This window comes from Arachis hypogaea, chromosome 5 (genome assembly GCF_003086295.3).
Source record: "Arachis hypogaea cultivar Tifrunner chromosome 5, arahy.Tifrunner.gnm2.J5K5, whole genome shotgun sequence".
NCBI classification, from domain to species: Eukaryota; Viridiplantae; Streptophyta; class Magnoliopsida; order Fabales; family Fabaceae; genus Arachis; species Arachis hypogaea.
Window position 1 is genome coordinate 13,305,659 of NC_092040.1, and position 5,151 is coordinate 13,310,809.

The 5,151-nt window shown below is 42.4% G+C and overlaps 1 non-coding gene across 1 annotated transcript; it reads right to left on the reverse strand.

The window, feature by feature from the left end:
* Positions 1-580: 580 nt before the first annotated feature.
* Positions 581-688, reverse strand: LOC112804272 (small nucleolar RNA R71). The gene has a single exon (XR_003202887.1). It is a non-coding gene; the product is annotated as a small nucleolar RNA R71 (small nucleolar RNA).
* Between the last annotated feature and the right edge of the window lie 4,463 nt (positions 689-5,151).

Genomic DNA, 5,151 nt, shown 5'->3' on the forward strand with positions numbered 1-5,151 from the left:
AGAGGATTCCATATTTTCTTGTTCTCTTCTCTTTCATATGAGCAGGAACAAAGACAAAAGCATTCTTGTTGAGGCTGACCCTGAACCTGAAAGGACCTTGAAGCAAAAACTAAGAGAAGCTAAGGCACAACTCTCTGTAGAGGACCTAACAGAAATCTTCAAAGAAGACGAACTCATGGCAGCCGAAAACAACAACAATGCCAACAATGCAAGGAAGGTGCTGGGTGACTTTACTGCACCTACTCCCGACTTCTATGGGAGAAGCATCTCTATCCCTGCCATTGGAGCAAACAACTTTGAGCTTAAGCCTCAATTAGTTTCTCTAATGCAACAGAATTGCAAGTTCCATGGACTTCCATTGGAAGATCCTCTTCAGTTTTTAGCTGAATTCTTGCAAATCTGTGACACTGTCAAGACTAATGGGGTTGACCCTGAGGTCTACAGACTTATGCTATTCCCTTTTACTGTAAGAGACAGAGCTAGAATATGGTTGGACTCACAACCTAAAGAAAGTCTGAACTCTTAGGAAAAGCTAGTCAATGCCTTCTTGGCAAAGTTCTTTCCACCTCAAAAATTGAGTAAGCTTAGAGTGGAAGTCCAAACCTTCAGACAGAAGGAAGGAGAATCCCTCTATGAAGCTTGGGAAAGATACAAACAATTAATCAGAAAGTGTCCCTCTGATATGCTTTCTGAATGGAGCATCATAGGTATTTTCTATGATGGTCTGTCTGAACTGTCCAAGATGTCTTTGGATAGCTCTGCTGGAGGATCTCTTCATCTGAAGAAGACGCCTACAGAAGCTCAAGAGCTGATTGAAATGGTTGCAAATAACCAATTCATGTACACTTCTGAAATGAATCCTGTGAACAATGGGACTAATCAGAAGAAAGGAGTTCTTGAGATTGATACTCTGAATGCCATATTGGCTCAGAACAAGATATTGACTCAGCAAGTCAATTTGATTTCTCAAAGTCTGTCTGGAATGCAAAATGCACCAGGTAGTACTAAGGAAGCTTCATCTGAAGAAGAAGCTTATGATCCTGAGAACCCTTCAATGGAAGAGGTGAATTACATGGGAGAACCCTATGGAAACACCTATAATCCTTCATAGAGAAATCATCCAAATCTCTCATGGAAGGATCAACAGAGACCTCAACAAGGTTTCAACAATAGTAATGGTGGAAGAAACAGGTTTAGCAATGGCAAGCCTTTTCCATCATCTTCTCAGCAACAGACAGAGAGTTTTAAGCAGAACACCTCTGACTTAGCAACCATGGTCTCTGATCTAATCAAAACCACTCAAAGTTTCATGACTGAAACAAGGACCTCCATTAGAAATTTGGAGGCACGAGTGGGTCAGCTGAGCAAGAAAATTACTGAACTCCCTCCTAGTACTCTTCCAAGCAATACAAAAGAAAATCCAAAAGAAGAGTGCAAAGCCATCAACATGGCCGAATTTGGAGAGGAGGAAGAGGCAGTGAACGCCACTGAGGAAGACCTCAATGGACGTCCACTGGCCTCCAATGAGTTCCCTAATGAGGAACCATGGGAATCTGAGGCTCAAAATGAGACCATAGAGATTCCATTGGACTTACTTCTGCTATTCATGAGCTCTGATGAGTATTCTTCCTCTGAAGAGGATGAGTATGTCACTGAAGAGCAAGTTGCTAAATACCTTGGAGCAATCATGAAGCTAAATGATAAGTTATTTGGAAATGAGACTTGGGAGGATGAACCCCCTTTGCTCACCAAAGAACTGGATGACTTGTCTAGGCAGAAATTACCTCAAAAGAGACAGGATCCTGGGAAGTTTTCAATACCTTGTACCATAGGCACCATGACCTTCAAGAAGGCCTTGTGTGACCTAGGGTCAAGTGTAAACCTCATGCCTCTCTCTGTAATGGAGAAGCTAGGGATCTTTGAGGTGCAAGCTGCAAAAATCTCACTAGAGATGGCAGACAATTCAAGAAAACAAGCTTATGGACTTGTAGAGGATGTTCTGGTAAAAGTTGAAGACCATTACATCCCTGCTGATTTCATAGTCCTAGAGACTGGGAAGTGCATGGATGAATCCATCATCCTTGGCAGACCCTTCCTAGCCACAGCAAAGGCTGTGATTGATGTTGATAAAGGAGAATTGATCATTCAAGTGAATGAAGAATCCTTCGTGTTTAAAGCTCAAGGATATCCCTCTGTCACCATGGAGAGGAAGCATGAAGAGCTTCTCTCAAAACAGAGCCAAACAGAGCCCCCACAGTCAAACTCTAAGTTTGGTGTTGGGAGGCCACAACCAACTTCTAAGTTTGGTGTTGAACCCCCACATTCAAACTCTAAGTTTGGTGTTGGGAGGTTCCAACATTGCTCTGAGCATCTATGAGGCTCCATGAGAGCCCTCTGTCAAGCTACTGACATTAAAGAAGCGCTTGTTGGGAGGCAACCCAATGTTATATTTTATCTATTTTCCTTTGTTATTTTATGTTTTCTGTAGGTTGATGATCATGAGAAGTCACAAAATCAATTGAAAAAGCTAAAACAGAAAGAAAAACAGAAAGAAAAACAGCACACCCTGGAGGAGAACTTGCTGGCGTTTAAACACCAGTAAGGCTAGCAGATGGGCGTTTAACGCCCAGTCTGGCACCATTCTGGGCGTTTAACGCCAGAAAGGGGCACCAGACTGGCGTTAAACGCCAGTAAAGGGCAAGAACTTGGCGTTAAATGCCAGAAATGGGCACCAGCCCGGCGTTTAACGCCAGAATTGGCACATGGAGCAATTTTGCTCGCCACTTGGTGCAGGGATGACTTTTCCTTGACACCTCAGGATCTGTGGACCCCACAAGATCCCCACCTACCCCACCACTCTCTCTCTTCTTCACCCATTCACCATTCACCAATCACCTCCACACCTCTTCCCCAAAAATCCTTCACCTATCAAATCCCATCTTTCTCTTCACCACTCACATCCATCCTTCATAAAACCCCACCTACCTCACCATTCAAATTCAAACCACTTTCCGACCCAAACCCACCCTCCCATAACCGAACCCTACCCCTCTCCCCTCCCCTATATAAACCCATCTTCACTCCTTCATTTTCACACACCCTAAATACTACTTCCCCCCCTTGGCCGAACCACAAAGCCATCTCCATCCCCTTCATTTCTTCTTCTTCTACTCTCTTCTTTCTTCTTTTGCTCGAGGACGAGCAAACTTTTTAAGTTTGGTGTGGTAAAAGCATTGCTTTTTGTTTTTCCATAACCATTTATGGCATCCAAGGCGCAGAAACCTCTAGAAAGAGGAAAGGGAAGGCAAAAGCTTTCACCTCCGAGTCATGGGAGATGGAGAGATTCATCTCAAGGGTGCATCAAGACCACTTCTATGAAGTTGTGGCCTTGAAGAAAGTGATCCCCGAGGTCCCTTTTAAACTCAAAAAGAGTGAATATCCGGAGATCCGACATGAGATCCGAAGAAGAGGTTGGGAAGTTCTTACCAACCCCATTCAACAAGTCGGAATCTTAATGGTTCAAGAGTTCTATGCCAATGCATGGATCACCAAGAACCATGATCAAAGTGTGAACCCGGACCCAAAGAATTGGCTTACTATGGTTCGGGGGAAATACTTGGATTTTAGTCCGAAAAATGTAAGGTTGGCATTCAACTTGCCCATGATGCAAGGAGATGAACATCCTTACACTAGAAGGGTCAACTTTGATCAAAGGTTGGACCAAGTCCTCACAATCATTTGTGAAGAGGGCGCCCAATGGAAGAGAGATTCAAGAGGAAAGCCGGTTCAACTGAGAAGGCATGACCTCAAGCCTATGGCTAGGGGATGGTTGGAGTTTATCCAACACTCAATCATTCCCACTAGCAACCGGTCCGAAGTTACTCTAGACCGGGCCATCATGATTCATAGCATCATGATTGGAGAAGAAATAGAAGTTCATGAGGTGATATCCCAAGAACTTTATAAGGTGGCGGACAAGTCCTCTACCTTGGCAAGGTTAGCCTTTCCTCATCTCATTTGTCACCTCTGTTATTCAGTTGGAGTTGACATAGAGGGAGACATCCCCATTGATGAGGACAAGCCCATTACTAAGAAGAGGATGGAGCAAACAAGAGACCCCTCTTATCATCAAATCCCTGAGATGCCTCAAGGGATGCACTTTCCTCCACAAAACTATTGGGAGCAACTGAACACCTCCCTAGGAGAATTGAGTTCCAACATGGGACAACTAAGGGTGGAGCACCAAGAACATTCCATCCTCCTCCATGAAATAAGAGAAGACCAAAGAATCATGAGAGAGGAGCAACAAAGACAAGGAAGAGACATTGAGGAGCTCAAACACTCCATAGGATCTTCAAGAGGAAGAACAAGCCGCCATCGCTAAGGTGGACCCATTCTTTAATTTCCTTGTTCTTTATTTTTATGTTTTTCGAAAATTATGCTTATGTTTAGCTATGTTCGTGTCTTGTGATCATTAGTGTCTTAGTGTCTATGCCTTAAAGTTATGAATGTCCTATGAATCCATCACCTCTCTTAAATGAAAAATGTTCTTAATTGAAAAAGAGAAGAATTGCATGAATTTTGAATTTTACAACAGTTTAATTATTTTGATGTGGTGGCAATACTTTTGTTTTCTGAATGTATGCTTAAACAGTGCATATGTCTTTTGAATTTGTGGTTCATGAATGTTGGCTCTTGAAAGAATGATGAAAAAGGAGACATGTTACTGAGGATCTGAAAAATCATAAAAATGATTCTTGAAGCAAGAAAAAGCAGTGAATACAAAAAAAAAGAAGGAAAAAAACGAAAAAGAAGAGAAAAAGAAAGAAAAAGAAAGAAATAAAAGTGTGATCCAAGGCAAAAAGAGTGTGCTTAAGAACCCTGGACACCTCTAATTGGGGACTCTAGCAAGGCTGAGTCACAATCTGAAAAGGTTCACCCAATTATGTGTCTGTGGCATGTATGTATCTGGTGGTAATACTGGAAGACAGAGTGCTTTGGGCCACGGCCAAGACTCAATAAGTAGCTATGTTCAAGAATTAATACTGATCTTCATAGATGTTTTTGGAATTCATTGTATATTCTCTTCTTTTTATCTTATTTGATTTTCAGTTGCTTGAGGACAAGCAACAATTTAAGTTTGGTGTTGTG